General features: G+C 47.4%; 1 pseudogene; it reads left to right on the top strand.

Moving 5' to 3' along the window:
- Positions 1-7,850, top strand: part of LOC112072659 (calcineurin B homologous protein 1-like) — a 24,081-nt pseudogene extending 16,231 nt beyond the window's left edge.
- Positions 7,851-10,148: the final 2,298 nt, after the last annotated feature.

Here is a 10,148-nt window from a genome sequence, read left to right as displayed (position 1 = left end):
GCAGTGGGGCTAGCATCCAGTCTGTATTGGGTATACAGTGGGGCTAGCATGCAGTCTGTATTGGGGTATGAGTGGAGCTAGAATGCAGTCTGTATTGGGGTATACAGTGGGGCTAGCATCCAGTCTGTATTGGGGTAAGCAGTGAGCTAGCATGCAGTCTATATTGGGGTATACAGTGGGGCTAGCATGCAGTCTGTATTGGGGTATACAGTGGGGCTAGCATCCAGTCGGTATTGGGGTATGCAGTGGAGCTAGGATCCAGTCTGTATTGGGGTAACAGTGGGGCTAGCATCCAGTCTGTATTGAGGAAACAGTGGGGCTAGCATCCAGTCTTTATTGGGGTGTACAGTGGAGCTAGCATGCAGTCTGTATTGGGGTAAACAGTGGGGCTAGCATCCAGTCTGTATTGGGTAAACAGTGGGGCTAGCATCCAGCCCTGATATCAGGTCCTAATGGCTCTATTCCCTGTTCAAAGGCACTTAAATCTGTTGTCTTGCCCATTCACACTCTGAATGGCACACATACACAATCCATATCTCAATTTTCTCAAGTWWAAAAAAWAAWAWAATAATAATATTTAACCYGTCTCCTCCCCTTCACCTACACTGAATTGAAGTGGATTTAACAAGTGACATCAATAAGGGATCATAGCGTTCACCTGGCGTTACCTGGTCAGTCTAATGTCCTAAGGTCTCTATCACAACTAGTGTTGCATAATAAACTGTCATTTAAGCCTATAGAAGGACCAGTTTCAAAACCTGACTTTGTTAATTGCTCAACACGGAGTGCGCGCTTGCGCACTCTCTCGGAAAACTATTTTATTCAGCCATGTTCAATTGTATTGTTCTTACTAGAAAATAATACCACGGTAATTCCAAGCTGCTAAATGAACTAGTGTAGCCCACAGCCGTATGGCATAGCCAGATCAGGACCCTAACATAAGGACAACTCAGAGTATGCTATTCTGTTCTTCTGAAATAGACTACATTTTTTTCATGTCATAATGTTTCTTTAGACCTGTCTAAAATAAATCATTGAGTTATTGGGGATGGTGTAGGCTATATTAAATAGATTTATTATACTTAAAAAAAAAATGTAAGACGTTCCAAAGGTCTGCATCAGTGGCTTGTAGGCTGTGTGTGGAAGCCTGGAGATGCTAAATGTTTGTTAGTTAAGACCGGCAGTTACCGGCTGAGGTAAAGGGGGGGGGGAATCATGACCACCACAGCTCTAGTCATGTGGGCCACAATGAACGGCCTGATATTAGAAGGTAGCATTGGTCTGTGTTCTGACCTCAAGTCATGACCAATCATGTGAATGACCTGTTTTTGCTGTGTGTCTATTCAGCAAAATTATACAGCTTAAAAATAGAGATATATCCTAGGTCTCTATGAAGGCCTCCTCTGGTTGGTTGATGTAATTGTTGTTGTCCCGGCCGTGTGTTTCTTCTCAGGGAGGACCAGGTGAACTTCAGGGGYTTCATGAGGACCCTGGCTCACTTCCGTCCTATAGAAGACAACGAGAAGAACAAGGATCCCACTGCCTCTGAACCYCTCAACAGCAGGATCAATAAGCTGCTCTGTAAGTCTAATCAGAGGGCGGGGGTCCTAACCTGAGTCCCAGATCTGTTTGTGCTGTCTTGACAATAAATGATGAGTGACAAGGAAAGACRGCACAAACTGATCTGCGACCCAGGCCAGATCAGTTGACAATTTCCTATAGAGTACTCAGCAAACTCAGCAAAAAAAAGAAATGTCCTCACTGTCAACTGCGTTTATTTTCAGCAAACTTAAAGTGTAAATATTTGTATGAACATAACACGATTCAGGCCTCCTGGGTGGCGCAGTGGTCTAAGGTACTGCATCGCAGTGTTAGCTGTGCCACCAGAGTTTCTGGGTTTGAGTCCAGGCTCTGTCGCAGCCGGCCGCGACCGGGAGGCACATGGGGCGGCGCACAATTGGCCCAGCGTCGTCCGGGTTAGGGGAGGGTTTGGCCGGCAGGGATATCCTTGTCTCATCGCGCACTAGCGACTCCTGTGGCGGGCCGGGCGCAGTGCACGCTGATCAGGTTGCCAGGTGTACGGTGTTTCCTCCGACACGTTGTTGCGGCTGGCTTCCGGTTTGGATGTGCATTGTGTCAAGAAGCAGTGTGGCTAGGTTGGGTTGTGTTTCGGAGGACGCATGGCTCTCGACCTTCGCCTCTCCCGAGTCCATACGGGAGTTGCAGTGATGAGACAAGACTGTAACTACCAATTGGATACCATGAAATTAGGGAGAAAAAAAGGGGTAAAAAAAACTAAAAACACGATTCAACAACTGAGACATAAACTGAACAAGTTCCACAGACATTTTGACTAACAGGAAATGGAATAACGTGTCCCTGAACAAAAGGGTGGGTTCAAAATCAAAAGTAACAGTCAGTATCTGATTGTGGCATCTCCCTCACGGACTGCACCAGATTTGCCAGTTCTTGCTTTGAGATGTTACCCACTCTTCACCAAGGCACCTGCAAGTTCCCGGACATATTCTGGGGAATGGCCCTAGCCCTCACCCTCCGATTCAACAGGTTCCAGATTGTGCTCACGGATTGAGATCACGGACATTCCTGTCTTGCAGGAAATCACGCACAGAACAGTAGTATGGCTTGTGGCATTGTCATGCTTGGAAGGTCATGTCAGGATGAGCCTGCAGGAAGGGTACCACATGAGGGAGGAGGATGTCTTCCCTGTAACGCACAGTGTTGGAATTGCCTGCAATGACCACAAGCTCAGTCCGATGATGCTGTGACACACCACCCCAGACCATGACGGACCTCCACCTCCAAATCGATCCGCTCCAGAGTACAGCCTCGGTGTAACGCTCATTCCTTCGACGATAAACGCGAATCCGACCATCACCCCTGGGTGAGACAAAAACGCGACTCGTCAGTGAAGAGCACTTTTGCCAGTCCTGTCTGGTCCAGCACGATGGATTTGTGCCCACAGGCGACGTTGTTGCGGTATGTCTGGTAGGACCTGCCTACAACAGGCCTACAAGCCTCAGTCCAGCTCTCTCCAGCCTATTGGCGACAGTCGAGCACTGATGGAGGGATTGTCGTTCCTGGTGTAACTCGGCGCAGTTGTTGTTGCCATCCTGTACCTGTCCCGCAAGGTGTGATGTTCGGATGTACCGATCCTGTGCAGTGTTGTTACACGTGTCTGCCACTGCGAGGACGATCAGCTGTCCAAGGCATCTCACACGGATATTGCAATTTATTGCCCTGGCCACATCTGCAGTCCTCATCGCCTCCTTGCAGATGCCTAAGGCACGTTTCCGCAGAGATGAGCAGGGACCTCGGGCATCTTTCTTTTAGTGTTTTTTCAGAGTCAGTAGAAAGGCCTCTTAGTGTTCCTAAGTTTTCAATAACTGTGACCTTAATTGCCTACGGTCTGTAAGCTGTTAGTGTCTTAACGACGCACAGGTGATGTTCATTAATTGTTTATTGGTTCATTGAACAGCACATGGCAAACAGTGTTTAAATCCTTTACAATGAAGATCTGTGAAGTTATTTGGATTTTTACGAAATTATCTTGGAGAGACAAGGTCTGAAAGGGACTATAACTATATATTTGGTTAACTGTACTATAGGAATACTATATACAACTGACTCTTCTTTCCCAATCTTATGGAGATAATGTATTTTGAAACGATTATTTGACCTCAAACCCCTTTTCATCTGTCTTCTCGTTCTCCCCCTCCCCCCCCCACCTTTCCTCCTGTCTCTTGTTCCCCGCCCTCTCCCCTACCCCCCCCTTCCTCCTGTCGCTTGTTCCCCCCCCTCCTCCCACCCCTTCCTCCTGTCTCTCTCGTCCCCCTCCTCCTTCCTCGCCCCCCCCCCTTCCTCCTGTCTCTCGTTCTCCCCCTCCTCCCACCTCCCCCTTCCCTCCTGGTCTCTTGTTACCCCCCTCTCCTCCACCCCTCCTCCTGTCTCTTGTCCCCCTCACCCCCCCCCCCCTCCTCCTGTCTTCCCCCCCCCCTCCTCCACCCCCCCTCCTCCTGTCTCTCGGTCCCCCCCCCTTTCCTCCTTCCTCCTGTCTTCTTGTTCCCCCCCCTCCTCCCACCCCTTCCTCGCTGTCTCCTCGTCCCCCCCCCTCTCCGTCCTCTTGTCCCCCCCTCCTCCCACCCCCTCCTCCTGTCTCTCGTTCCCCCCCCCCTTTTCCTCCTTCCTCCTGTCTCTTGTTCCCCCCCCTCCTCCCACTCCCTTCCTCCTGTTCCTCTCGTCCGTCCCCCCTTCCTCCTGTCTGCTTGTTTTGTTCTCCCCCCTGTCCCACCCTTCCCCTGTCTCTCGTCCCCCCCCTTCCGCCTGCTCTCTTTTGTCCCCCCTCCTCCCACCCTTCCTCCTGTCTTCTCGTTCCCCCCCCCCTCCTCCTGTCTCTTGTCCCCCCCCCCTCCTCCCACCCCCCTTCCTCCTGGTCTCTCGTCCCCCCCTCTTCCAGTTGCTTTCCAGCTGTATGACCTGGACAGAGATGATAAGATCTCCCGTGACGAGCTGCTACAGGTGAGAATAGAGTCAGGGTTAAAATTACACACTCTTGTGGTTCCCCCACTAGAAATCTTTGTTTTTTTTGGGGGGTGTGGGGGACCTTTAATCTCTTGATATCAGACCTCAACACCATTTTCTCATTCAACAATCAGGGCTTGAATGTTGTGGAGTAGTTTGATGTTAAGAGTTTGCATCAAGGGGGCACGTGGATGACGTATCTGTCCCCCTGGTGAAGGAAATGACCCTAGAGCTGAATATCAAGATCTTAGGCAGAGAGAGTTTGTCCTTAGGTTTGTTCCTCATGTCATGGTGTAATTTGAGCCTATTAAAGTTAATACACAGACGGACAGGGAGGAAAGTATTTATTTATCAGGAGCTCTGCTGCTCAGGATATACTTTATTATGKGAATTTCAAAGTGTATTTGGCATTGAGAAGGAGAGGGAAATTTGCCCTGGACAGTAGACAATTGTGTAAATTTCCAACCCCAACTAAATGTTGTTTTTGTCATACTACATTGTCCCCATCCTAGTTCCTGTGTATTCCATGTCATTGGCTGTCCAGTGCCCTATGACACCTGGGGTGTTTTTACCAGGAACCAAACAGAAGAAAAGAGGGAGGGACCTGAATTTGTCCAATAAACTTTTGAAATAAATAAATACACCCCCTGCTCTTCTCTGTGTGACTGGTCTGGGATGTGACCTACAATCACTGTAATCTCAGGGTTCAATGACTCAGTGAAAACTGATCTCTTGTTTTGCAAACAACATTGCTGCCTAACTTTGTTCGTGACGCCATGAATGTGCCTTTTTAGAGCTTATTAACACAGGAACTTCAAGCCTGAATCATTTTTTGTACCCTTCATGTTACCAGCACATTGGAATATTTTTTTTCTTCTTCTCTCACTTATACCTATTATTTGTCATTTTATGTATAGTACATTTAGGATGTTCTCTTGTACTTTACAACTCTGCTGTTAAGACTTGGAGAAAACTGTCAACTTTAGACCCTAGGGAACGTTGCGTGTGAACGTGATTTATTCCGGTTCTCTGGATGATGGTTGATTGTGAACGTGATTTATTCCAGGTTCTCTGGATGACGGTTGATGTGAACGTGATTTTATTCCAGGTTTTCTGGATGACGTTGATGTGAACGTGATTTATTCCAGGTTCTCTGGAGATGGTTGGTGTGAATGTGATTTTCCAGGTTCTTAGGATGATGGTTGGTGTGAACATCTCTGACGAGCAGCTGGGCAGCATCGCTGATAGGACCATCCAGGAGGCCGACCAGAAGGAGACAACTCCATTTCCTTTAATGAGTTCATCAAGGTTGGAAACTTACAACATATTTATGTTGGGCGGGGGGCATTACCTAATACTAACCTAGAATATAACATTCTGTTGTCAGTTCTACAGTACTGACTTTGTAGAAGTGAGCCAAGTCAGTTGATATTTGTTCAGTTAGTGCATTCAGTCCCCTTGACTTTTTCCACATTTGTTACGTTACACCTTATTCCTAAAATTGATTCAATTGTTTTCCCTCATCAATCTACACAAATACCCCATAAAAAATGAAAATATTAACATTAGTATTCAGACCCTTTACTCAATACTTTGTTGAAGCACACTTCGCAGCGCGATTACGCCTCGAGTCTTCCTTGGGTATGACGCTACAAGCTTGGCACACCTGTATTTGGGGAGTTTTCTCCATTCTTCTCTGCAGATTCCTCTTCAAGCTCTGTCGGTTGGATGGGGAGCGTCGTTGACAGCTATTTTCAGGTCTCTCCAGAGATGTCTGATCGGTTCAAGTCCGGACTCTGGCTGGGCAATTTAAGGACATTTCAGAGAATTGACCCGAACGCCACTACTGCATTTTGGCTGTGTGCTTAGGGTCGTTGTCCTGTTGAAGATGAACCTTCACCCCAGTCTGAGGCCTGAGCGCTCTGGAGCAGGTTTTCATCAGGGATCTCTCTGTACTTTGCTCTGTTCATCTTCCCCTCAATCCTGACTAGTCTCCCAGTCCTGCAGCTGAAAAACACCCACAGCATGATGCTGCCACCACCATCGTTTCACGTAGGATGGTGCCAGGTTTCCTCCAGACGTGACGCTTGGCATTCAGGCCAAAGAGTTCAATCTTGGTTTTCATCAGACCAGAGGATCTTGTTTCTCATGGTCCGGAGAGTCTTTTTGGTGCCTTTGAAAACTCCAAGCAGACTGTCATGGAGGCCACTTCTCAGTAAAAGCACGTCTTGGCCAATCTACCTTAAAGGTCTGATGGTGGAGTGCTGCAGAGATGGTTGTCCTTCTAGAAGGTTTTCCCATCTCCACAGAGGAACTCTGGAGCTCTGTCAGAGTGCAATCGGGTTCTGGTCACCTCCCTGACCAAGGCCTCCACTGTTTGCTCAGTTTGGCCAGGCGGCCAGTCTTAGGAAGAGTCTTGGTGTTCCAAACTTCTTCATTTAAGATGATTGGAGGCACTGTGTTCATGGGACTCTCATGCTGCAAAAATGTTTTGGTCGCCCTTCCCAGATCTGTGCCTCGACACATTCCTGTCTCTGACCTCTACGGACAGGTTCTTCAACCTCATGACTTGGCTTTTGCTTTGACATGCACAGTCAACTGTAATGCAATGTTGACCGGCTAATGTAATGTCCGATGGTATAATCAGAATTAGAATCACCGTTACTTGCCAAGGACATTTACATCATACCAGAGTTTGACTTGGTAAAACGGTGCTGCAGCAGTAGACGGAATATAGAGACAAGTAATACGAGGATGTTGAGGATAATGACTGAAAGCCGTTCCTCCTCAGGTTCTGGAGAAGGTAGATGTTGAGGATAATGACTGACGCTGTTCTCCTCAGGTTCTGGAGAAGGTAGATGTTGAGGATAATGACTGACGCTGTTTCCTCTCCTCAGTTCTGGAGAAGGTAGAGTTTGAGGATAATGACTAAGCTGTTGCCTCCTCAGGTTCTGAAGAAGGTAGATGTTGAGGATTGACTGAAGCTGTTCCTTGCCTCCTACCTTCTCCAGATCCTGAGATGTTGAGGATAATGATAAAGCTGTTCCTCCTCAGGTTCTGAGAAGGTAGATGTTGAGGATAATGACTGAAGATGTCCTCAGTGTTCTGGAGAAGGTAGATGTTGAGGATAATGACTGAAGCTGTTCTCCTTCAGGTTCTGGAGAAGGTAGAGTTGAGGAATAATGACTGAAGCTGTTCCTCCTCAGGTTCTGGGAAGGTAGATGTTGAACAGAAGATGAGCATCGCTGTCCTGGCACTGAGACACTGATTGGCTGCACTTCTGACAGGACTGTCTCTCTGATTGGCTGGACTTTTTAGCTACACACCATGCACCTGCTGAACAACGACCTAAGCTGTTCTCCACTCTGACCCCTCCCACCATAGCAGTACTATGCTTATATCTCTCTCTGACCCCTCCCTTTATCTCTCTGTACCCCCCACCTACATACTAGCTAAGAATTCTTCTGTACCCTCTTTCTCTTATTGACCCTCCCACCATACAGTACTATGCTATATCTTCTTGACCAACTCCCTCTCTCTACCACAGTCTTCCTGGTGAACACTCTAGCATTTAGAGTTGTTTACTTATGTCCGTTATCATAACTACCCAGATCTGACAGTAGATCCGCCTGGGTTCTACCCTCTCTCTCTGACCCCCTCTCCTCTCTTCTAGCCTCTCCCTCCTGTCTCACCCCTCTCCCTCTCTCTCTGCCCCTCTCTCTGACCCCCTCGCTCTCTCTGACCTCTCCCTCTCTCTGACCTTCCTCTCTTCTGACCCCTCTATCCCCCTCTCTCTTGACTCCTCTCTCTGACTCCCCCTCTCTGACTCCCCTCTCTCTGACTGCTCCTCTCTCTGATCTCCCTCTCTCTGACTCCCTCTCTCTGGACTTCCTCTCTCTGACTCCCTCTCTCTGACTCTCTCTCTCCTCCCTCTCTCTGACTCCCTCTCTCTGACTCCCTCTCTCCTGACCCCTCTCTCTCTCTGACTCCCTCTCTCTGACTCCCTCTCTCTGACTCCTCTCTTCTCCGTCTCTCTTGACGTCCCTCTCTCTGACTCCTCGTCTTCTGACTCCCTCTCTCTTGATCCCCCTTCTCCCTCTCTCTCTGCCCCTTCTCCCTCTTCTCTGACTCTCTCTCTGACCCCCTTCCCTGACCCCTCTCCTCTCTCTGCCCTCTTCGCCTCTCTCTCTGCCCTCCTCACATACGTACTATGCTCTTTCTCTGACAAGGATTTGTTAGATAAGGTTATATTTTGTATTATTTAGTCTTTGTCTGTTTTTTGCTTGCACGCTCTGTAAACTAAGAATACTTGCGTGCCTTGGTTATTTTACGTTGTCGCTACTACGGCTTCTCTCCAGAGATGGAACCCTTTTATGATTTAGACCAAATCGACGTTGAAATAGACCTGTGGTTTATCACCAAAGGCTCTGCGCTAGACCTCTGTTCAACCTTTGACCCTAAACCTGTTTTGTTAGATGTCGTTCCATGTAATGGTATGTCTTTGTTATGGTGATGTGTTGTTAGCCAGGGCAGAACAGGACAAATTTAGGCCTCTTTTTTTTAATTTATTTTTTATTTAAGCGAACTTATCAATTCCATGATGAGGAGACATGTTGCTGTTTTCTTTGTCAGTATGAATATGCAGATATATGACATTTTCACTCCAGTAACATGGCATGGCGTTGTTAACGCTAACGAGAATCGATGTCCCTTCCTCTTCACTCAGCTACGACTTGTTTTTCTAGAACAAGGTTTGCTTCTGAATGGCACTTTTTCCTTATATGGAGAATTCATTTTGACTGGGGCCATAGGAATCCCTTAGGAGTCTGGTTGACAGGAGTGCACTATGTAGGGAATAGGGCTCTGGTTGACAGGAGTGCACTATGTAGGGAATAGGGCTCTGGTCGACAGGAGTGCACTATGTAGGGAATAGGGTGCCATTTGGAACAGTCCCCTGAGCTACCTCCGTCTCTGGCAATTGGAGCTTGGCGTCTCTCACTATTAATATACATGGACATAATTTTTTTGTCTTTTTTCTCCGGTTCATCATGTTTTTGTCTCCCATCTGTCAATATCATACGGGTCAAATGGGAACCATTTGACCGTAGAACTATTCCCTATATAGTGCACTACTATAGACCAGAGCCCTATGGCACCCTATTCCCTATATAGTGCACTACTATAGACCAGAGCCCTATTCCCTATATAGTGCACTACTACTTTAGACCAGAGCCTTTTGGGTCTCATATCCCTCTAATCCTGGGAATAGGATGCTATTTGAAACAGCTTCATTTTTGACTGCATCAGACAAAGCCTTGTGACCCTCTCTGGTCTCGTGACTGTATGGTGCAGAGGCTCAGAACCAGTCTTTTACGTACACACACACACACACAGCGGTCTGTCCATGATCAATAGAAGATTAAAAGACTCATTGTGAATCAACCTAGATGTATTGTAGCCTTGTATTCATAAACACACACTGTACAATGTGTTTTCACTGTTTTGATGATCATCGGGTTAGTTACAGGTACTTCTGGTGGGGGGGGGGGACATTTAGAATTTGTTTTCTGTTGTATGCTTATGTATTTGAACCAGTAAAATGTTAATAT

The sequence above is a fragment of the Salvelinus sp. IW2-2015 genome, unplaced genomic scaffold, assembly GCF_002910315.2.
Source record: "Salvelinus sp. IW2-2015 unplaced genomic scaffold, ASM291031v2 Un_scaffold1993, whole genome shotgun sequence".
NCBI lineage: Eukaryota > Metazoa > Chordata > Actinopteri > Salmoniformes > Salmonidae > Salvelinus > Salvelinus sp. IW2-2015.
Note: the sequence above shows the minus strand (reverse complement) of the source record. Positions and strands in the feature narration are given on the sequence as shown.